This window comes from Balaenoptera ricei, chromosome 19 (assembly GCF_028023285.1).
Source record: "Balaenoptera ricei isolate mBalRic1 chromosome 19, mBalRic1.hap2, whole genome shotgun sequence".
Classification (NCBI taxonomy): Eukaryota; Metazoa; Chordata; class Mammalia; order Artiodactyla; family Balaenopteridae; genus Balaenoptera; species Balaenoptera ricei.
Window position 1 is genome coordinate 49,154,230 of NC_082657.1, and position 25,014 is coordinate 49,179,243.

Below are 25,014 nucleotides of genomic sequence, written 5' to 3' on the forward strand. Positions count from 1 at the left end.
AAATTTGTATGGAGACACAAAAGACCCCGAATAGCCAAAGCTGTCTTGAGGCAAAAAAATGGAGCTGGAGGAATCAGACTCCCTGACTTCAGACTATACTACAAAGCTACGGTAATCAAGACAATATGGTACTGGCACAAAAACAGAAACATAGATCAATGGAACAAGATAGAAAGCCCAGAGATTAACCCACGCACCTATGGTCAACTAATCTATGACAAAGGAGGCAAAGATATACAATGGAGAAAAGACAGTCTCTTCAATAAGTGGTGCTGGGAAAACTGGACAGCTACATGTAAAAGAATGAAATTAGAATACTCCCTAACACCATACACAAAAATAAACTCAAAATGGATTAGAGACCTAAATATAAGACTGGACACTATAAAACTCTTAGAGAAAAACATAGGAAGAACACTCTTTGACATAAATCACAGCAAGATCTTTTTTGATCCACCTCCTAGAGTAATGGAAATAAAAACAAAAATAAACAAGTGGGACCTAATGAAACTTCAAAGCTTTTGCACAGCAAAGGAAACAATAAACAAGACGAAAAGACAACCCTCAGAATGGGAGAAAATATTTGCAAATGAATCAACGGACAAAGGATTAATCTCCAAAATATATAAACAGCTCATTCAGCTCAATATCAAAGAAACAAACACCCCAATCCAAAAATGGGCAGAAGACCTAAATAGACATTTCTCCAAAGAAGACATACAGACGGCCACGAAGCACATGAAAAGATGCTCAACATCACTAATTATTAGGGAAATGCAAATCAAAACTACAATGAGGTATCACCTCACTCCTGTTAGAATGGGCATCATCAGAAAATCTACAAACAACAAATGCTGGAGAGGGTGTGGAGAAAAGGGAACCCTCTTGCACTGTTGGTGGGAATGTAAATTGATACAGCCACTATGGAGAACAATATGGAGGTTCCTTAAAAAACTAAAAATAGAATTACCATATGACCCAGCAATCCCACTACTGGGCATATACCCAGAGAAAACCGTAATTCAAAAAGACACATGCACCCGAATGTTCATTGCAGCACTATTTACAATAGCCAGGTCATGGAAACAACCTAAATGCCCATCAACAGACGAATGGATAAAGAAGTTGTGGTACATATATACAATGGAATATTACTCAGCCATAAAAAGGAACGAAATTGAGTCATTTGTTGAGACGTGGATGGATCTAGAGACTGTCATACAGAGTGAAGTAAGTCAGAAAGAGAAAAACAAATATCGTATATTAATGCATGTATGTGGAACCTAGAAAAATGGTACAGATGAGCCAGTTTGCAGGGCAGAAGTTGAGACACAGATGTAGAGAATGGACATATGGACACCAAGGGGGGAAAACTGCGGTGAGGTGGGGATGGTGGTGTGCTGAATTGGGCAATTGGGATTGACATGTATACACTGATGTGTATAAAATTGATGCCTAATAAGAACCTGCAGTATAAAAAAACAAACAAAACAACTAATACTAAAAAAAAAAAAAAAAAAAAAAAAAAAAAAAAAAAAAAAAATCTTGCAACAAACAAAAGCCCAGGACCAGATGGCTTCACAGGCGAATTCTATCAAACATTTAGAGAAGAGCTAACACCCATCCTTCTCAAACTCTTTCAAAATATTGCAGATGGAGGAACACTCCCCAACTCATTCTACGAGGCCACCATCACCCTGATACCAAAACCAGACAAAGATGTCACAAAGAAAGAAAACTACAGGCCAATATCACTGATGAACATAGCTGCAAAAATCCTCAACAAAATACTCGCAAACAGAATCCAACAGCACATTAAAAGGATCATACACCATGATCAAGTGGGGTTTATTCCAGTAATGCAAGGATTCTTCAATATATGCAAATCAATCAACGTGATACACCATATTAACAAATTGAAGGAGAAAAACCATATGATCATCTCAACAGATGCAGAGAACGCTTTCGACAAAATTCAACACCCATTTATGATAAAAGCCCTGCAGAAAGTAGGCATAGAGGGAACTTTCCTCAACATAATAAAGGCCATATATGACAAACGCACAGCCAACATTGTCCTCAATGGTGAAAAACTGAAACCATTTCCACTAAGATCAGGAACAAGACAAGGTTGCCCACTCTCACCACTATTATTCAACATAGTTTTGGAAGTGTTAGCCACAGCAATCAGAGAAGAAAAAGAAATAAAAGGAATCCAAATTGGAAACAAAGAAGTAAAGCTGTCACTGTTTGCAGATGACATGATACTATACATACAGAATCCTAAAAATGCTATCAGAAAACTACTAGAGCTAATCAATGAATTTGGTAAAGTAGCAGGATACAAAATTAATACACAGAAATCTCTTGCATTCCTATACACTAATGATGAAAAATCTGAAAGTGAAATTAACACTCCCATTTACCATTGCAACAAAAAGAATAAAATATCTAGGAATAAACCTACCTAAGGAGACAAAAGACCTGTATGCAGAAAATCATAAGACACTGATGAAAGAAATTAAAGATGATACAAATAGATAGAGATATACCATGTTCTTGGATTGGAAGAATCAACATTGTGAAAATGACTCTACTACCCAAAGCAATCTACAGATTCAATGCAATCCCTATCAAACTACCAATGGCATTTTTCACAGAACTAGAACAAAAAATTTCACAATTTGTATGGAAACACAGAAGACCCTGAATAGCCAAAGCAATCTTGAGAACGAAAAATGGAGCTGGAGGCATCAGGCTCCCTGACTTCAGACTACATTACAAAGCTACAGTAATCAAGACAGTTTGGTACTGGCACAAAAACAGAAACATAGATCAATGGAACAGGATGGAAAGCCCAGAGGTAAACCCACGCACATATGGTCACCTTATCTTTGATAAAGGAGGCAAGCATATACAGTGGAGAAAAGACAGCCTCTTCAATAAGTGGTGCTGGGAAAACTGGACAGGTACATGTAAAAGTATGAAATTAGAACACTCCCTAACACCATACACAAAAATAAACTCAAGGGCTTCCCTGGTGGCGCAGTGGTTGAGAGTCTGCCTGCCGATGCAGGGGACACGGGTTCGAGCCCTGGTCTGGGAAGATCCCACATGCCGCGGAGCGGCTGGGCCCGTGAGCCACAGCTGCTGAGCCTGGGCGTCTGGAGCCTGTGCTCCGCAACAAGAGAGGCCCGCGCACCGCGATGAGGAGTGGCCCCCGCTTGCCGCAGCTGGAGAAAGCCCTCGCACAGAAACGAAGACCCAGCACAGCCATAAATAAATAAATAAAATTTAAAAAAAAAAAAAAAAAAAAAAAAAAAAAAAAACTCAAAATGGATTAAAGATCTAAATGTAAGGCCAGACACTATCAAACTCTTAGAGGAAAACATAGGCGGAACACTCTATGACATAAATCCCAGCAAGATCCTTTTTGACCCACCTCCTAGAGAAATGGAAATAAAAACAAAAATAAACAAATGGGACCTAATGAAACTTAAAAGCTTTTGCACAGCAAAGGAAACCATAAACAAGACCAAAGGACAACCCTCAGAATGGGAGAAAATATTTGCAAATGAAGCAACTGACAAAGGATTAATCTCCAAGATTTACAAGCAGCTCATGCAGCTCAATAACAAAAAAACAAACAACCCAATCCAAAAATGGGCAGAAGACCTAAACAGACATTTCTCCAAAGAAGATATACAGATTGCCAACAAACACATGAAAGAATGCTCAACATCATTAATCATTAGAGAAATGCAAATCAAAACTACAATGAGATATCATCTCATACCAGTCAGAATGACCATCATCAAAAAATCTAGAAACAATAAATGCTAGAGAGGGTGTGGAGAAAAGGGAACACTCTTGCACTGCTGGTGGGAATGTAAATTGATACAGCCACTATGGAGAACAGTATGGAGGTTCCTTAAAAAACTAAAAATAGAACTACCATATGACCCAGCAATCCCACTACTGGGCATATACCCTGAGAAAACCATAATTCAAAAAGAGTCATGTACCAAAATGTTCATTGCAGCTCTATTTACAATAGCCAGGACATGGAAGCAACCTAAGTGGCCATCATCGGAAGAATGGATAAAGAAGATGTGGCACATATATACAATGGAATATTACTCAGCCAAAAAAAGAAACAAAATGGAGGTATTTGTAGTGAGGTGAATGGAGTTAGAGTCTGTCATACAGAGTGAAATAAGTCAGAAAAAGAAAAACAAATACAGTATGCTAACACATACATATGGAATCTAAGGGAAAAAAAAAAAGTCATGAAGAACCTAGTGGCAAGACGGGAATAAAGACACAGACCTACTAGAGAATGGACTTGAGGATACGGGGAGGGGGAAGGGTAAGATGTGACAGGGTGAGAGAGTGGCACGGACATATATACACTACCAAATGTAAAATAGATAGCTAGTGGGAAGCAGCCACATAGCACAGGGAGATCAGCTCGGTGCTTTGTGACCACCTAGAGGGGTGGGATAGGGAGGGTGGGAGGGAGGGAGACACAAGTGGGAAGAGATATGGGAACATATGTATATGTATAACTGATTCACTTTGTTATAAAGCAGAAACTGACACACCATTGTAAAGCAATTATACTCCAATAAAGATGTTAAAAAAAAAAAAAGTAAAGGATGAAAAAAGTAGATCACCCAAACACTACTCAAAAGAAAGCTGAAAGCTGTACCTTTCGACCCCCTCTACCCATTTCGTTACAAACTTCCAGTTATAAAATAAATGAGTCATGGGATGTAATGTACAATGTGGTGTAGTGACTATGGTTAATACTGTACTGCATATTTGAAAGTTGCTAAGAAAATAAATCTTTTTTTTTTATTATTTTTTAATTTTCTGGCTGTGCCGCATGGCATGTGGGATATGGGATCTTAGTTCCCTGACCAGGAATTGAACCCACGCTTCCTGCAGTGGAAGCGTAGAGTCTTAACCACTGGACTGCAAGGGAAGTCCCAAGAGAATAAATCTTAAAAGTTCTCATCAAAAGAGAAAGAATTGTAACTCGGTATGGTGATAGATGTTAACTAGACTTACTGTTGTGATCATTTCACAATACATACAAATATCAAATCATGTTGTACACCTGAAACTAATAAAATGTTATACATCAATTATACCTCAACTTAAAAAAAAAAGCTGAAGGGGCTATATTGTTAAACAAAGTAGACTTCAGCAAGAATAGCCAGGGATACAAAGGAATATTATATAATCATTAAAGGGTGAATTCACGAAGAAAATGTAACAATACTAATAGTGAATTCACAGAACAATGGAGCTTCAAAATACAAGAAGACAGGACAGGACAAAGAAACAAATCCCTAATTGTAGTTGGAGCCTTCAACTGTACTTCCCTCTGTAATTCATCAAACTAGTAGACAGAATATCAGGATATAGAAGAAGTGAACACCAATTGTATCTTACTGACATTTATATAGAACACTCCACTCAACACAGCAAAGCACAGGGAACGTTCATGAATATAGACCATATCCTGAGGTACAAAACAAACCTTAACAAATTAAACAGAACTTAAGTCACCCAAAGTATATTCTTTAACTGCAATGGAAATTAACCAAAAATCAGTAACAAGAAAGATAACAAAATCTCCAAACACTTGGAAATTAAACACCATTACTTCTAAATAATCCATGTTAAAGAGGAAGCTTTAAGTGGAAATTATTTTTAAAGGTTTAAACTGCAAGAAAATGAAAATTAAAATATAACACCAAATTTGTGGTTGAAGCTAAAGCAGTGCTTAGGGCAAAATTTACAACTCTAAATGTTTACATTAGGAAAGAAGAAAAGTCTCGGGACTTCCCTGGCGGTGCAGTGATTAAGAATTCACCTGCCAATGGAGGAACACGGGTTCGAGCCCTGGTCCGGGAAGATCCCACATGCCACGGAGCAACTACTGAGCCTGCACTCTAGAGCCCGCGTGCCACGACTACTGAAGCCTGCGCACCTAGAGCCCGTGCTCCGCAACAAGAGAAGCCACCACAATGAGAAGCCCGCGCAGGGCAACGAAGAGTAGCCCCTGCTCACCGCAACCAGAGAAAGTCCGAGCGCAGCGACGAAGACCCAACGCAGCTGAAAATAAATAAATAAATAAATTTATATTAAAAAAGAAGGTAGGTCTCAAATTAGTAATCTAAGCTTCCACCACAAGTAACGACAAAAAGAGCAAAACTAACCCAAAGCAAGCAGAAGGAAACAATAAAAACAAGGCAAAAACCAATGAAACAGAAAAGAGGAAAATCAATAAAACCAAATGCAGGTTCTTTTGAAAAGAGGAAGGAGGGAAGGAGGGAGAGAGGGGGAGGGAGAGAGAGAGAGAGAGAGGAGACACAAATTACCAGTGTCAGTACGAAAAGAGACGGATATCATTACAGATCCTACAAATATTAGAAGGGAACATTATTACTAATCTACACCTATAAATTCAACCATGAGACAAAATGGACAAATCTGTTAGAAATGCAATTTACCAAAATTGACACAAAGAGAAACTATATTCAACATCTTGTAATAACCTATAACGGAAAAAAATCTGAAAAAGAAGAGATATACATGTATAACTTAATCACTTTGCTGTACATCCAAAGCTAACACAACACTGTAAATCAACTATACTTCAATTAAAAAAAAAAAAAAAACTTACACAAAGAAATCGAAAATGTAATTGCCCTTAAACATTACAAAAATTGAATATAAAATTAGGAACCATTCCAGAAGAAAATCCAGGCCCAGGTAGCTTCTCTGTCAAACATTTAAGGAAAATTAGCACAAATATTTATATGAACCCTCACACCTCAAAAGGCTGGTATGAGGATTAAATGAAAATCTGTGGAGTTTAGGGAATTCCCCGGTTGTCCAGTGGTTAGGACTCCGTGCTTTCACTGGCGAGGGCCTGGGATCAATCCCTGGTTGGGGAACTAATATCCCGCAAGCCTTGCGGTATGGCCAAAAAAAAAAAAAAAATTGTGGCATTTAGAACAGTGCCTAGAACATACGTACACAATAAGCACCATATAAACATTAGTTTAAAAAAAACTCTAGGGGACTTCCCTGGTGGTCCAGTGGTGAAGAATCCACCTTCCAATGCAGAGGACGCGGGTTCGATCCCTGGTTGGGGAACTAGAATCCCACATGCCGCGGGGCAACTAAACCTGCGCACCACAACTACTGAGCTCACATGCCTCAACGAGAGAGCCTGTGTGCCGCAAACTACAGAACCCACACGCTATGGAACCTGCAGGCCACAACTAGAGAAGAGAAAACCAGCACACCGCAACTAGAGAGAAGCCTGCGCACTGCAACAAAAGATCCCAAATGCCTCAACAAAGATCCTGCCTGCTGCAACTAAGACATGACACAGCCAAAAATAAATTAAATAAATAAATTTAAAAAAAAAAAAAAAAGAAAGAAAACTCTAGGGAGTTCCCTGGTGGTCCAGTGGTTAGGATTCCGGACTTTCACTGCTGTGGCCCAGGTTTGATGCCTGGTTGGGGAACTGAGATCCCACAAGCCAAGGGGTGTGGCCAAAAAATAAATAAAATAAAGTAAAATAAAATATACTCTAGTCAACAGACCCATACTCTGGGCTTCTCTGGTGACGCAGTGGTTAAGAATCCACCTGCCAATGCAGGAGACACGGGTTCGAGCCCTGGTCCGGGAAGATCCCACATGCCACGGAGCAACTGGACCTGTGCACCACAACTACTGAGCCTGCGCTCTAGAGCCTGCGAGCCACAACTACTGAGCTTGCATGGTACAACTACTGAAGCCTGCACGCCTAGAGCCGGTGCTCCGCAACAAGAGAAGCCACTGCAATGAGAAGCCCGCGCACCGCAACGAGGAGTGGCCCCCGCTCGCCGCCAACTAGAGAAGGCCCGAGCGCAACAACGAAGATCCAACGCAGCCAGAAATTAAAAAAAAAAAAAAAAAGACCCATACTCAAAGAAAAAGTCTAATAATCTAAAGATCAGCTGATAAATAAAACTTAAAAACTGAATAGCTGATGTACAATATTACATAAGTTATAATATTGATTGTTATACAATACAGTGATTCACAATTTTTAAAGGTTACGCTCCATTATTAAATGGAATTTTGTATGTGTCTTAGGTTAAAATAAAAAGTTAAAGGTATGCTTTGTATCTCTCTTCCCCTGCTTTAACTTTTTTCATTAACTGTTTTGACCTCATTGGAGGATTTCAACTGTATATAATCAGTATAGCTCTTCTTCAAGGCAAACACTATTTCTGAGGTTCCACTGTTATTCTCACACTGCATTACAGTACTTAGTACAAAGCTGTCACTCATTCATTATGTTAATTAGTGGAAATTTAACTAAAAATAACATTGTTTTTTTGAATTTCACAAACTTACAGAATCTAGTTTTGTTTTAGATTTAAGGAAAGGAAAATAATTTGCCAAAACACTTTGTCAACTTGAGTTCTGAGGATTTTCAGCTTTCAGAAATTAGATTCCTGTGCATGAGGGAAGAGAGATGGGAACATATTGTATATGTATGACTGATTCACTTTGTTATAAAGCAGAAGCTAACACACCATTGTAAGGCAATTATACTTCAATAAAGATGTTTAAAAAAAAAAAAGAAAGAAATTAGATTCCTGGACTTCCCTGGTTGCCCAGTGGTTAAGACTCCGTGCTTCCAATGCAGGGGGCACAGGTCCTAAATAATTACCAATATATTTTAAAAATCATTAGACCCAAAACTTACCTAATACAAAAGATCAATTTAATTACCATTTCAGGATTTTTTTGGGGGGGGCCATGCAGCACAGCTTGCAGGGATCTTAGTTCCCTGACCAGGGACGGAACCTGGGCCCCAGCAGTGAAAGTGCCAAGTCCTTATCACTGGACCTCCAGGGAATTCCCACATTTCAGGATTTGAACCTGTGTTTCCAAAGCTAACTACCGTAAACTTTGTATCTTGCATGATTAGGAATATTAATTTTAGGAATAACCTAAAAGTTAATAAACTATTCTGGTCAACAGTTACTGTTTTATACATATACAAACACTTATACACATAAAACAAACATATACACATTACCACATACTAATATCGTCCAATACCTAATTTAAAATTCTCTTCTGATTTAGAGGTTATTCCAAGATCATTTTGTGCCTCAACATTTTTACTGTCATTCATCCACTCACCAAACATTTGTTGAGTGCTATTCTATCAAGTACTGTGCTAAGCCAACAGAGACAAGGACATTTAAGTAAGATGTGACCCTGGTGTTTCAAGGAGTTCACAATCTAATGGGGACAACTGACACAAAAACAACTATAAGATACATAAACAACTATAACATAAACCTTATAAAACGATTATGAACCAGTGATTGCAAATCTAGTTCTCAGTATTCTACTATTTTTATTAGTGTAACACCATTATGTCACACACTGGTCAGCAACCTCATGTTCCCTTCTTGGCTCTTTCCGATCCCTCACTTTACCCCAGACCTTAACATTGGAACAACAAACTGATCTAGTCCCTCTTTTATCACTCAGCTCCCGGAGCCTTTTAAAACTGGATAATCTCTCCATCCTGAATAAGGGAAAATGTAAAACCATGGATTGGCTCATTCCTCATGTTACTTGGGGGGAGAAGGGAAAGACTGCTGCAGCTCAGAACAGCTACCCAAATTAGTGAAGCTGCCCAGAGGCACTAATCCTGAAAACTTTAGCTAGAAATAGCAGAACAGACCCTCATGTCCTAAGAAACCAACTTTAGAGTCTTGTAGCTCCAAAAGAACCAAGCTGTGAAGGGAGGCAACAGAGTCAACAGTGGATAGAATGATATTCTGTAGTACATAGGAAAACTTCTGTATTTGAAATGTATTATTTTATTTATCCTGAATACTTCTTTCTTATAAAATAAGTGATGTAAACAGATTTAGGTATGATTTAGGTATTGCGGACATGAAGATGTGACATAAAAGTACAAGCAAGCTAGAAGGCATTTCCAAGATAATATAGCCCAATTCTTAAAACCATTTCATTTACAGAATGCCAAGTTTACATATTTTCACACTATAATCAAATCTCCAGTGACCAAACTAATCAAGATTGAAAATCTAATAAAATAAAGGACCACAAAACTAGTAGCATCATGTACAACTCACAAGAAAAGTACAGGCTTCAGAATTCAGAGACCATCAAGATTTTCTGGAAGGAGCTATAAATACTGAAATGTGTAGGCATTATAAAAGGATCTTTATCTTGTTTCTCAATAAAAGTAACATTAAAAAACTCTTTGGGTATACTTTTACCAAGAGTTTCTCTTAAGGCATATTTTTACAAAGTTGTAATGATGGACTCTGATCACTAGTGAATCCTTTTATCACTTAACAGCATATCTGCTACAGCCTTTAGAACCTTATTTTAATGGCTGCCTAATACCACACTGAGTAATCATTTTTAATTCATTCCCCAACCTTTTTATATTTGCCATATAAAATAATGCTGAAATTAGTATTCATGTGCATACTACTTTTCCTGTATTTTAAATTACTTCATTAGACTGCACTCTTTTCTATTTTTTTTTTTTCTAGTTTTATTTTTAAGTCAAAAGAGACTACACATCATTGGGACTTGATTCTGATTTTAAAGGAATGAGAGCTTAAACTAAGTAGACTAGAGTTGGGGATTCTGGAACTCCTATCACTGAGAAGCCAGAGGCACAGGAAGAGAGGGAGAAGGAAAACAATTTGGACAGAACAGTAACACTACCTTAAAAACGAGAAAACTTGAGAAACTGGGTGGCTTTAAAATGTAATACTGGGCTTCCCTGGTGGCGCTGTGGTTAAGAATCCGCCTGCCAATGCAGGGGACACGGGTTCGAGCCCTGGTCCAGGAGGATCCCACATGCCGCGGAGCAACTAAGCCCGTGCACCACAGCTACTGAACCTGCGCTCTAGAGTCCGCGAGCCACAACTACTGAGCCCAAGTGCCACAACTACTGAAGCCCATGCGCCTAGAGCCCGTGCTCCGCAACGAGAAGCCTCCGCAACGAGAAGCCACCGCAATGAGAAGCCCGCGCACCACAATGAAGAGTAGCCCCTGCTCGCTGCAACTACAGAAAGCCCGCACACAGCAACGAAGATCCAACAGCCAAAAATAAATTAAAAAAAAAAAAGTAATACTAACATTGAGGTTTCAAAACAATCTTTTATCCCCTAATAAAAGGATATTACTAAGTCCTCCTATCCCAGAAGATGAGGTTCTAAGGAAGTTGTAAAAACAAAATTTCCCGTGGAAATTTCTCCGTAGGTAAAGGAGTCAAAGGGGGGAAGGGGGGAGGTGGAGGAAACATATATATATCAACCATTACTTTATTAAATAAATACACAACGGGGGTATAAACGAAACAAGATTGGACATGAACTGATCGTTGTTGAAGCTGGATTAGGAGGGAATTCATTAGTCTTTACCTTTGTCTGTTTGCAATGTTCGTAATAAAAAGTTAAAAAATAATGAATACGCAAGCATAATAGAAAAACTATGACCAGCTCTTAATTTCAATCTTACTACTTCAGAGAGTGGAAGTAGCTGTCTCTCCCATTACCTAATCATTAAACCAGACGCTCTTCGGTCCCGATCCTGGTAAAACTTTATACAGGTCGAGTTTCAAGTCCTCTCACCTCCAGCACCGCGCAAGAGGAGCGACGAGAACAGAAGAGGAAGGGGGCAAGGACAGGGCTACAGGCTCCTCACAAGATTGCTCATCAGACAGGCAAGGGTCTCCGAAAGGGGGTCAGAGGTCGCTTTATGTTTCCGCTAAAGAAAAACTCAGTTTCTTCCGGGGCCCCCAGGTACCTTCCCAGGAGGCCGCCCCGCCCGGGGGGAGGCTGCCGGGCTCGGAGGCTCACAGACTCCCGCAGGCACCGGGGACACAACCTTACCGAAGCCTCCCTGGGCCAGAAGGGACTGGGTAAGGGAGTCTCCGAGAGCGCCGGCCCGGCCCTGTGCCCGTTGGGTGCCGAAGCCCAAGCCGCGGCGTTTCCGCCCCGGGGAAGTGACGCCTCGGAGCAGGGAGGACAACAAGAAAGTTTGGCGGCGTCAAGTATTCGGGACCAACGGTCTCCAAGTTTACCGCGGCCCTGCCACGCCCCCGGGCCCGGCCTTGGGCGGCCTTCCGCGCCGCAGCCCTTCCGGCCCGACCTCCAGCCTGACCCTCACATCCAGGATCCTTCTCTTTCTCCTCAGCTGCCACCTCAAGGTCCTCTGAATCCAGGGCTAGGGACTACTAAATCCGGGGCGCAGTGTGAGGAGGAAAACAAAGATCCTTGACGCTGAAGAAGCCACACTCACCTGACCGAATCCGGACCTGAACACGGAAGAGACAGACCTGGAGATGAAACCTCAGCATCCAAAATGGCGGCTAACTAGTCCTCAGCACAATGAGCAGGGCGGAGGGATCCGCGGGGCCGAGCTAGCCACGCCCTCTTTCCAGGGATTGGCTGAGCGCCCTCCGCTCGGGACTCACGCCCCGAGGGCGTCCGGGCTCCCCCGCCCAGCTCCCTTCGGAGCCAGCGCGGCCGGGGACTACTTCCAGCGGCGGAGGCATGGACGGTAGCGGAATACACGTCACGTAGCCAGAGTCACCTGCTGGGGCGCTGCTTGGATTTAGCTGGTGTCGACCCGGGCGCGGGGAGGCTGGCGGAGGAGGCTTGTTTTCCGAATCCGCGCGTAGTGCCATGTTAGTGTTGTTCCAGTCTCTGGAAAAGTCGGCTTCAGCACCGCCTCCCAAACACCCTGAGTTACTCTCTGAGATTTGCTCTTGTCCCTCGCTCGACTCCACTCGCCATGGAGGCTTTCCTCCTGCGTTTCGGTTTCTTTCATCAAATGACCTGCTGAGCAGGATTCCACCCTTCTCTGGCAACACACCGCTCTTTATCCGACCCTAAGCACTCCTCCCTTAGGCCACCCACCCTCTCTCCTAACCACTCTGAATACTCCTGCCCCGCTTTGAAACCAAGTGTGATTGCTCTTGCAATCAGAATATCTACAGTATTACTTATTTAAGATATTTCCTCAGCACCACATTGTCTGGGAATTTACTTTATCTCTGGATTCCGAGGAAACTTTTTCATTTAGTTATCTTTGTGTTCAACTTGAAAACCATTCTCTCTGCTTAACGTTGGAAGGGGATTCCTGAGCTCTTGGCTTCCAGAAGGAGGTAATCCTGCCCCCTGCTGTACAGGCTGCATCTACCAAGACCAAAATTGTGGTTTGCTAAATTGTGATGCGGTAATATGACAAGGATGGAGCTACGTGTATCCATAAGAGAGTCATATGGATTTAGAAATAATGTGTCTGTATAACCACTTGCAGTATTTCTAAATTAAAACCAGCTTTCAGAACCTCAAAATACACTGTACTTTTTTCATTTAATATGTGGTGGATTTTTTTTTTTTTTTGGTAAATGCGTGCATATATGAATTGAGTCCATTTTGCAATAAAGTAATAGCATCTTAAAAAAAAAAAGAGAGTAAATTGCTCGAATTTAAAGAGCCTTAGAAACACAGCAACCAAATGTTACCTGTGTGGACCTTGTTTAGATACTGATTCAAACCAATTTATAGTCTTTTTTTGGCCGCACCTAGCGGCAAGCGGGATCTTAGTTCCCCCACCAGGGAGGAAACCCGTGTCCCCTGCGTTGGGAGCTCGGAGTCTTAACCACTGGACCGCAAGGGAAGTCCCCCCATAGTCTTTTATAAAGATATTATTTTAGACAATTCTGAAAATTAGATGATGGACCAGGTATTATATGGTACCAACTAACCAAAGAATTGTTACTTTCTTAAGCATGAAAATAGCACTGAGATTTTGTAAGAAGAGGTCCTTTTTTTTTTAATGAATTTATTTTGTTTATTTATTTATTTTTGGCTGCGTTGGGTCTTCATTGCAGCACACGGGCTTTCTCTAGTTGTGGCATGTGGTGGGGGGGCTACTTTTCGTTGTGGTGCCCGGGCTTCTCGTTGCGGTGGCGTCTCTTGTTGCAGAGTACGGGCTCTAGGTGCACAGGCTTCAGTAGTTGTGGCGCACGGGCTTAGTTGCTCCGTGGCATGCGGGCTCTTCCCGGACCAGGGCTCGAACCCCTGTCCCCTAGCGTTGGCAGGCGGATTCTTAACCACTGAGCCACCAGGGAAGTCCCTCCCAGTATGCATTTCTTAAACAATTTAAAAAGAATCTCTTCTTGGGCTTCCCTGGTGGCGCAATGGTTAAGAATCCGCCTGCCAACGCTAGGGGACAGGGGTTCGAGCCCTGGTCCGGGAAAAGCCCGCATGCCACGGAGCAACTAAGCCCGTGCGCCACAACTACTGAGCCTGCGTGCCACAACTACTGAAGTCTGTGCACCTAGAGCCCGTGCTCTGCAACAAGATGAAGCCACCACAACGAAAAGTAGCCCCCCCCACCACATGCCACAACTAGAGAAAGCCCGTGTGCTGCAATGAAGACCCAACGCAGCCAAAAATAAATTAATTAATTAAAAAAAAAAAGAAATGCATATTGTAGGTAGGGGCAAAAATTTTGATAATTATTGAATTGGATGACAGTTATTATTGTACTATCTTCTCTATATTTAAGTATTTTTTTTACCTTTACTGACTTTATTTCAGCATAACCAGTTAGTTAAAAAGGAAAAAATTTTTTTTAATTGAAGTATAGTTGATTTACAATATTGTGTTAGTTTTCGGTGTACAACATAGCAATTCAGGTGTTTTTTTGCAGGTAATATTCCATTATAGGTTATTACAAGCTATTGGGTATAATTCCCTGTGCTAGTAGTTTGTATCTGTTAATCCCATATCCCTAATTTGTCCCATCCCCTGCCCCGCCCCGTCCCTCTCCCCTCTGGTAACCATAAGTTTGTTTTCTACATCTGTGACTCTGTTTCTGATTTGTATATACATTCATTTGTATTATTTTTTATATTCCACTTATAAGTGATATCATATGGTATTTGTTTTTCTCTGACTTATTTCACTAAGCATAATACTCTCCAGATCCATCCACATTGCTGCAATATTTCATCATTTTTATAGCTGAATGATATTCCTCTGTGTGTGTGGTGTCACATCTTTTTTTGGCTGCGCCGTGAGGCATGTGGGATCTTAGTTCCCTGACCAGGGATTGAACCTGCACTCTCTGCAGTGGAAGCACGGAGTCTTTTTTTTTTTTTTTTTTTTTGGCTGTATCAGGTCTTAGTTGCACCATGCAGGATCTTCATTGAGGCGCGCAGGCTTCTCTCTCTAGTTGTGGCTCATGTGCTCAGTAGTTGCGGCATGTGGGATCCTAGTTCACCGACCAGAGATCAAATCCACATCCCCTGCATTGGAAGGCGGATTCCTAACCACTGGACCACCAGAGAAGTCCCCAGAAGCACGGAGTCTTAACCACTGGACCACCAGGGAAGTCTTCACATCTTCTTAATCCAGTTGTCTGTTGATTGGCACTTCGGTTGCTTCCATGTCTTGGCTATTGTAAATAGTACTGCTGTGAACATTGGGGTGCAAGTATCTTTTCGAATTAGTGTTTCATTTTCTCTGGATAGCTGGATTATATGGTAGTTCTATTTTTAGTTTTTCAAGGAAGCTTCATAGTGTTTTCCATAGTGGCTGCACCAATTTACCTTCCCACCAACAGTGCAGGAGGGTTCCCTTTTCTCCACATCCTGTCTGACATTTATTGTTTGTAGACTTTTTGATGATAGCCATTCTGACAGGTATGAGGTGATACCTCAGTGATTTGCATTTCTCTGATAATTAGCGATGTTGAGCATTTTTTCATGTGCCTGTTAGCCATCTGTTTGTCTTCTTTAGAAAAATGCCTATTCAAGTCTTCTGCCCATGTTTTGATTAGGTTGTTTTTGGGGGTTTTTTTTTGTTTGTTTTTTTTTTGTTTTGATATTGAGTTGTGTGAGCTGTTGGTATGTTTTGGATATTAACCTCTTGCCAGTCGCATCATTTGCAAGTATTTTCTCCCATTCCATAGGTTGTCTTTTTGTTTTGTTGATGGTTTCCTTTGCTATGCAAAAGGTTTTAAGCTTACTTAGGTCCCATCTATTTCTTTTGGCTTTTATTTCTTTTGCCTTGGGAGACTGATCTAAGAAAATATTGCTGCGATTTTTGTCAAAGATTTATGTTCTGCCTATGTTTTCCTCTAGGAGTTTTATAGTATCTGGCCTTATATTTAACTCTTTAATCCATTTTGGTTTTGTTTTAATTAATTAATTTATTTATTTAATTGGCTGCATCAGGTCTTAGTTGTGGCACGTGGGCTCTTTGTTGCAGTGCATGGGCTTCTCTCTAGTTGTGGAATGCGGGTTTTCTCTCTCTAGTTGTGGCACACGGGCTCCAGAGCGCGTGGGTTCTGTAGTTTCTGACACGTGGGCTGTCTCATTGAGGTGCGCAAGCTCAGTAGTTGTGGCGCGCGGGCTTAGTTGCCTCGCGGCATGTGGGATCCTAGTTCCCCAACCAGGATTTGAACCGGCGTCCCCTGCATTGGAAGGCAGACTCCCCACCACTGGACCACCAGAGTAGTCCCTCTTTAATCTGACAGGTATGAGGTGATACCTCATTTATTGTATAGTGGATACCTCATATTTTTGTGTATGGTGTTAGAGAATGTTCTAATTTCATTCTTTTACAGGTAGCTGTCCAGTTTTCCCAGTACCCTCCATTGTATATTCTTGCCTCCTTTGTCAAAGATTAATTAACCATAGGTGCGTGGGTTTGTTTCTGGGCTCTCTATTCTCTTCCCTTGATCTATGTGTCTGTTTTTGTGCCAATACCATGCTGTTTTGATTATTGTAGCTTTGTAGTATAGTGTAAGGTCTGGGAGGGTTATCCAGCTTTGTTCTTTTTTCTCAGGATTGCTTTGGCAATTCGGGGTCTTTTGTGGTTCCACATAAATTTTAGGGTTATTTGTTCTATTTCTGTGAAAAATGTCCTGGGTATTTTGATAGGGATTACATTAAATCTGTAGATTGCTTTAGGTAATATGGCCAGTTTAATAGAATTGATTCTTCCAATCCAAGAGCACGGGATATCTTTCCATTTCTTTGAATCATCTTTAATTTCTTTTATCAGTGTTTTATAGTTTTCAAAGTATGTTTTAAAATGTTCATAGGGAACTTCCCCAGTGGCGCAGTGGTTAAGAATCTGCCTGCCAATGCAGGGGACACGGGTTCGAACCCTGGTCCGGGAAGATCCCACATGTCGCAGAGCAACTAAGCCCGTGTGCTACAACTACTGAGCCTGTGATCTAGAGCCTGTGAGACACAACTACTGAGCCCACATGCCACAACTACTGAAGCCCGCGCGCCTAGAGCCTGCACTCTGCAAAAAGAGAAGCCACCGCAATGAGAAGCCTGTTCACCACAATGAAGAGTAGCCCCCACTCGCCACAACTAGAGAAAGCCCACGTGCAGCAACGAAGACCCAACGCAGCCAAAAATAAATAAAATAAAATTTTAAAAAGATAGTAATAAAATGAAGGAAATTCTGACACATGCTACAATGTGGATGAACATTGAAGACATTATGGTAAGTGAAATAAACCAGTCACCAAAACACATGTACCACAGGATTCCAGTTCTACGAGATACTTAGAGGTCAAATTCAGAGACAGAAAGTAGAATGGTGGTTGCCAGGGGGGCTGGGGGAAGAGAGAGTGGGGAGTTATTGTTTAACGGGTACAGAATTTTAGTTTGGGAAGATGGAAAATGTTCTGGTGATGGGTGGTGATGATGGTTACATAACAGTGTGAATGTACTTAATGCCACTGAACTGTACAACTAAAAATTATTAAAATGGTAGCTTTTATATTATGTGTATTTTACCACAATAAAAAAAATATTCACAGTAAAAATTTTCAAATTAAGTCTATGTCATGAGGGAGAATTAAATAAACAGTATATATACTAATAATTAAATGCAAAATGTGGAATCTTCTACAAGAAAACTGGCTCTACATTAAAAGAGACTTAAGAGATATAATAACCAAATGAAATTCAACTGGATCCTGATTAGAAAAAATAGATATTTGGGGGAACAACTTGGGAAATTTGTGTACTAGATATTAGATACTATGGAATTATTGTTAATTTTCATTGGTGTAATAACATAGTTGAGTAGGAGAATGCCCTTATTCTTAGAAGATGCATGCTGAACTGTGTAGAACTGAAGGATCATGATGTCTGCAACTTACTTTCATATAGTTCAGAAAACAAAAAGTGTGTGTGTGCATACTAGGCTATTATATATCTCAATGGGAAGTGGTAGTTTTCCCCCAGAAACTACCAGACTAAGCCAAGATCCCAGCAGTTAAGTATATTCTGATTCTGTTCTGCATTGAGTTTAAAAGCAAAATAAAAGGGACTGAGTTCAATACCTTCTTTTTGTTTTTTGAGGAGAGAAAAATGTTTATGGTTTTTACTAATTTGAGAATATATATATGTAGAGTATAATGAAAGAAAAGCCTATGTAACACTCCCCATGCCATTATTAATTTTTAGAATATATTATTCCAAAATTTTATTTATTTAAAATTTAACACAAATAGGATAATATACACTCTGTTCAGTAAATCTGCTTTTTATACTTTATATATTCTGCGTATCTTTTTATGTCAATACATATAGAGCCACGTTGTCTTTAACAATGGAAGAAGGTATATCATTATTTAGCCAATCTTTTATTGATATTTAGGTAGATTCCAATATATTCTGTAATATGCCATTGTGAATATCCTTCTAAGAATATCTGTGCATATTTTCAGATTATTTCTTAAGGACAGATTCCCATAAGTGGTATTGCAAGTTTAGGGAGTATGCATGTATGAAATTTTGATACCCATGTTATTTATGGGTTGAATTGTACCCCACAGATACATGCGTTGAAGTTCTAACCCCCAGTGTCTCAGAATGTGACTTTATTTGGAGACTTTGTTATGGCACCACATGCAAACTAGCAAAACCCATCACCGGACTTCTCTCCCAGAAGGTTCTATGACTTTATCCTCCTAGTGTCCAGCTCCTCATACTCCCCAACTGCAGGCATTATCAACCTTTCTAATCCTTTTGAAACTAAGCAGTTATTTTAATTTGTATACCTTTCAAAATTAGTAAGATTTGCATATCTTTGAAAATTAGTAAGATTGACTCTCTTGTCAATAGCACTCATGATAGTCTTTTGCCCATTTTCCTAATGGTGCAGATAAACTTTTAAAAATAATTTTTAAAGTAGGGCATAAATATGGCAAAACACACACACACACACACACAACTGAAAAAGATGTACAATGAAAATTAAGTCTCCTTCCTCAGACCCTTAGTCCTTCAGTCCCTTGCTCTAGAAGTAAAATAACCATTGCTACCAGATTCTTGTGCCTTTGAGCAAGTTACTTAATCTCTCTGTGCTTCAGTTTCTTCATTTGTAAAATGGGAATAATATCACCTACCTTAATAAAGTTGTTAGGAGGATTAAATGTGTTAATTATGAAAAACTCTTAGAACAGTGTCTGACAATGTTTAATGCTATCGAAATCCTTCCAGTGATATTATCTGCATGTGAAACTGTATGTATAAATATGCCTTTTTTTTACACATATAGTAGCATACTATACATACTACAGTTGTCTCTCAGTATCAGGAAGGGATTGGTTCCAGGATCCCCCAAGGATACCAAAATCTCAAGTCCTTTGCATAAAATGCTGTAGTATTTGCATATAACCTATACACATTCTCCAGTGTACTTCAAATCATCCCAATACAACGTGAATGCTATGTAAATAGTTGCCAGTGAGCAGAAAATTCAATTTTTGCTTTTTGGAACTTCCTGGAATTTTCCTTCCCAGTGGTTTCAATCCGAGGTTGATTGAATCCATGGATGTAGAACTGTCGGATATGGAAGGCTGACCATATACTGTAACTTGTCTAGTACTATAACTTGCTTTAAGATACATATCTCGGAGACTGTTCCATATCAGTAGTTATCAATAATTCTCATTCTTTTAAAGAGCTGCATAATATTCCATAGTATATGTGTACCACAGTTTTAAAGTACTGCTCTATTGATGGCATTTAGGTTATTTCCAATATTTTGCCTATACAAACAATGCTGCAATGACTAGATATTTGCGTATATGGATTGTACGAATTGGGTATAAATTCCCAGAAGCAGAAGAACTGGTGAAAGGGTAGGTATATCTTTAATGCTGATAGATGTTGCCAAATCACCCTACAACGAGGAAGTATTGTTTTACACCACCACCACCAATATATGAGAGTTTCTATTTCCCCATACCCTCAGTAACACAGTGTGTTTAGATAACTTTTGGAATCCTTGACATTATTGCACCCTTGAACAAACCATGAAAGTAAAGATGAGTGAAAAGTGTCATTGAGTCCATGTCTTGCTAAAAATGACATGATTCATTTAGAAAAATTGCTTCCAACTCAGCAGTTTCTTGGATTCAGCAATCATCACCCGTGTCCTGTCCCATCTAGTTATTTAGATCCGATAATATATCAGTGTGAATGATACCACAACCAGCCAATTATTCAAAACAGTATCTCTATCCCTGGCTGAACAGACCAGTTTCAATCAGAGCTAAACATAATCCAAAGAAACAAACTGACTCGCACTGTTTCACTTGAAAATCCTGTTTTGCTCTTAGGATAAAAATTAACACAAAACATTCTTTGGTTAACTAACAAGTAACTCTTTTTTATGTACACAATTATAACTAGTGGCTGTAACGAAAACCTGGTATAATGCTTAAACCCAATAATATAAGAGTCTTACAAGCCTGTAGGACAAAATTAGTCAGGCCTGTTTTTGTACAGCCCTTCCAGATAAGAATGTTTATTTTTTTTTTTTACATTGTTAACAGGTTGTAAAGAAACAAAACCAAAAAAGGGAAGAACATGTGACAGAACCCTTATATTGCCCACAAAGCCTATTTGTAAAGGACCAAATATTTGCTATTGGACCCTTTACAGAAAAAGTTTGCTGACTCCTGCAATAGAAGAAAGTAGTACACATTGTGTGAGAGAGAAGGGAAAGATGATGGGCATTGAGTAATTTGCCTTTTTTTTTTTTTTTAAAGTACTAACATTTAGAAAGGGGAAAGTCTCAGAAAGTTTTTAGGCTAGAAATTATAAAACGAAATAGAAACTGCTCTGGATATCTTCCTAAGGCCTAGAAAAAAATCAAGAGCATTTTTTAGAGCACCTATGAAATGATTCCTCAGAGAACTTATTAACATCAATAATTAGGGCTAGGGCTTCCCTGGTGGCGCAGTGGTTGAGAGTCTGCCTGCCAATGCAGGGGACGTGGGTTCGAGTCCTGGTCTGGGAAGATCCCACATGCCACGGAGCGACTAGGCCCGTGAGCCACAATTGCTGAGCCTGCGCGTCTGGAGCCTGTGCTCCGCAACAGGAGAGGCCGCGATAGTGAGAGGCCCGCGCACCGTGATGAAGAGTGGCCCCCACTTGCCGCAACTGGAGAAAGCCCTCGCACAGAAACGAAGACCCAGCACAGCCATAAATAAATAATTAAAATAATAATAATAATAATAATTAGGGCTATATACAAATATTAAATATCTCCATGGCATTTTGCAATTTACAGGGCAACTACAAGCACATGACCTCAGTCTGAGGCTCACAACATTCCTGTGAAGCAGCTGTACATCAGAAATATCTATTAGTTTTTATAGGAAGAAAGTGAAGCTTAGAGCTGTAAAGTGAGCAATCCAAGATCAACAGCAATAAGTGCCAGGATCAGATCTTGAACCCAGATCTTGAGACTTGACATGATATAATTTTCATATGTCCATATTTCCATAATAATTTGCATCCTGGATTTACCTTCAATTTGTGTATGTTGAATTTATCAACAAATAAAAAGAAAAATGCATTAAATCGCAGTTATAAACTGTGATTTTGATCTGATATGGGTTCACATATCAGATCAAAAGAGAATTCTCAAATCAGATTTTTTTCATGACATTTATCATGATTGCAATCATCCTAGTAAACGTAATTTTTCCTTAAATGAATTCAAAGAAATGAAAACTTATAACTCTAGATTCTAAATATAAACTCAAAAGTTTAAACTATCTCCTTAAAATATGAGGTTCCTATCAAGACCATACGAATCTGGCATAAGGATACACATACAGGTCAATAAAATAGAACTCAGAATCTAGAAATAAACCAATATATTTATGGTCACTTGCTTTTGAACAGGGATAACAAGACAGTTCAATGGTGAAAGAATAGACTTTAACGAACAGTACTGAGAAAACTGGATATCTGCATGCAAAAGAATAAATTTGAACTTCCCTGCCTAATACCTATACAAAAATTAACTCAAAATTAATCAAGGAGTAAAATATAAGAGCTAAAACTATAAAACTCTTAGAAGAAAATATAGGTGTAAATCTTCATGACTGTGGACTAGGAGATGGTTTCTTAGATATGACACCTAAATCACAAGCAACCAAAGAAAAAAATATATAAAAACTTTGGTGCTTCAAAGGACACTATCAAGAAAGTGAAAATACAGCCTACAGAATAGAAGAAAATTTTTGCAAATCATATATGCTATAACAGTCTAGTATCCAGAATATTTTTAAAAAACAACACTTATAAAACAACAATAAAAAGACAAATAACCGAATTCAAAAATGGACAAAGGATTTGTATAGACATTCTCCAAATGGTCAATAATAAGCACACGAGAAGATGTTCAACATCCTTAGTCGTCAGGGAAATGCAAATCAAATCCACAGTGAGATATCACTTCACACCCACTACAATATCTATAATAAAAAAGACAAACAATAACAAGTGCAGCACAGGATGTGGAGAAACTGGAACTCTCATACATGTACATTCCTACATGGTAGGAATATAAAATGATGCAGGCTCTTTGGGCAAAAGTTTGACAGTTCCTCAAAATGTTAAACACAGAGTTACCATATGAACCAACAATTCCACTCCTAGGTGTATACTTGAGAGAACTGAAAACATGATCACACAAAAATTGTACACAAATGTTCACAGCAACATTATTCAGAAGAGCCGAAAAGTGGAAACAACAGAAATATCCATCAACTGGTGAATGGAAGTAAAATGTGGTATATCCGTACAATGGAATATTATTTGGCCATAAAAAGGAATGAAGTACTGATACACACACTGCAACATTCATGAACCTTGAAAACATCATGCTAAGTGAAAGGAGCCAGACACAAAGGCCCCATATTGTATGATTTCCTTTATGTGAAATGTTCAGAACAGGTAAATGCATAGAGACAGAAAGATTAGTGATTGCCAGGGGCTGGAAGGAGGAAGAATGGGGAGTGACTGCTAATGGGTATGGGGTTTCTTTTCAAGGTGATAAAAATGTTTTGGAATTAGATACTTGTGATGTTGCACAACCTTGTGAATATATTGTACTAAAACCCAATGAGTTATACACTTCAAAAGGGTGAATTTCGGGCTTCCCTGGTGGCACAGTGGTTGAGAATCCGCCTGCCAATGCAGGGGACACGGGTTCGAGCCCTGGTCTGGGAAGATCCCACATGCCGCGGAGCAACTAGGCCCGTGAGCCACAGCTACTGAGCCTGCGCGTCTGGAGCCTGTGCTCCGCAACAAGAGAGGCCGCGATAGTGAGAGGCCCGCGCACCGTGATGAAGAGTGGCCCCCACCTGCCGCAACTAGAGAGAGCCCTCGCACAGAAACGAAGACCCAACACAGCCAAAAATAAATAAATAAATAAATAAATAAATAAATAAATAAAAGTGCTTTAAAAAAAAGGGTGAATTTCATGGTAAGTGAATTATATCATAATAAATTTTTAAATGGAGTTCTTTAAATTACCCTACCAATACTGTTGTAATGTAAAGCCCTAACAGGGTCTTGGTAGGAGCCAATAAATATAAACCAGAGGATATTTCAAGGGAAAGTTAATATACTTAAAATGGCAAAATAATTGCATAAATCCGAGTAGACCAGAAAAGTAGAAATAAAAAGTGAAGCTGAAAAAAAATCCATGATTAGAGAAAAAGTCTTGTAGCTCCAGAACAAGTTTAGGTGAGAGCAAAAATAAACTAATTCCTTATTTAATAATTTTTGCCTTATTTGACTGTAACCCTGAATCACAACACCTCAGAGGCGTTTCTAGGACACATGAAGGTTTTAAGAATAGCATTATTATGATCCCATTTTATTTGCAGCTCAAGGAGATGAAACAAGATGCCCAGTATTACACATTATTATTTGATGAAGCCAAGAAATTTCACTGGAGGCTCTCTCCTAATACTTTACCTGCTAGCTATTTTCATGTTGAAAATGTTAACTACATCAACTTTAAAGTGACATAATAAAGCCATCTTTGTATCCCTCAGTCTAAACTCATCAAGAATTACTGTTAAGTACAAAAGCCAGTGCTTATTCCAGCTTGCATTCTTACACTGACTAAAAACCTTCTGATTGGTTGAGAATATTCCATTTTCTGGCTACCTACCCAAGAATTAAAATTTTAAATGAAATTTAAAAGTTTCCTTAACTGAACTGAAGTTAAATAATAATAATTCCTACCTTGGGCTTCCCTGGTGGCGCAGTGGTTGAGAGTCCACCTGCCAATGCAGGGGACACGGGTTAGAGACCTGGTCCGGGAGGATCCCACATGCCGCGGAGCGGCTAGGCCAGTGCGCCACAACTACTGAGCCTGCACTCTAGAGTCCGCGAGCCACAACTACTGAAGCCCGCGTGCCTAGAGCCCGTGCTCGACAACAAGAGAAGCCACCGCAGTGAGAAGCCTGCGCACTGCAACAAAGAGTAGCCCCCGCTCACCGCAACTAGAGAAAGCCCGTGCACAGCAATGAAGACCCAACGTAGCCAAAAGTAAATAAATAAAATAA

At 39.8% G+C, this 25,014-nt stretch overlaps 1 protein-coding gene across 3 annotated transcripts in view; it reads right to left on the reverse strand.

Moving 5' to 3' along the window:
• The window catches only part of IST1 (IST1 factor associated with ESCRT-III), a 39,850-nt gene extending 27,365 nt beyond the window's left edge, over positions 1-12,485 (reverse strand). For 2 of the 3 annotated variants that reach the window (XM_059905371.1, XM_059905369.1), the window contains exon 1: positions 12,385-12,485. The gene's annotated coding sequence lies outside the window, so the exon portion shown is untranslated. Of the gene's footprint in view, positions 1-6,081; positions 6,104-12,384 lie in introns of those variants that run through there. The other variant, XM_059905370.1, reaches the window with a different exon arrangement.
• Positions 12,486-25,014: the final 12,529 nt, after the last annotated feature.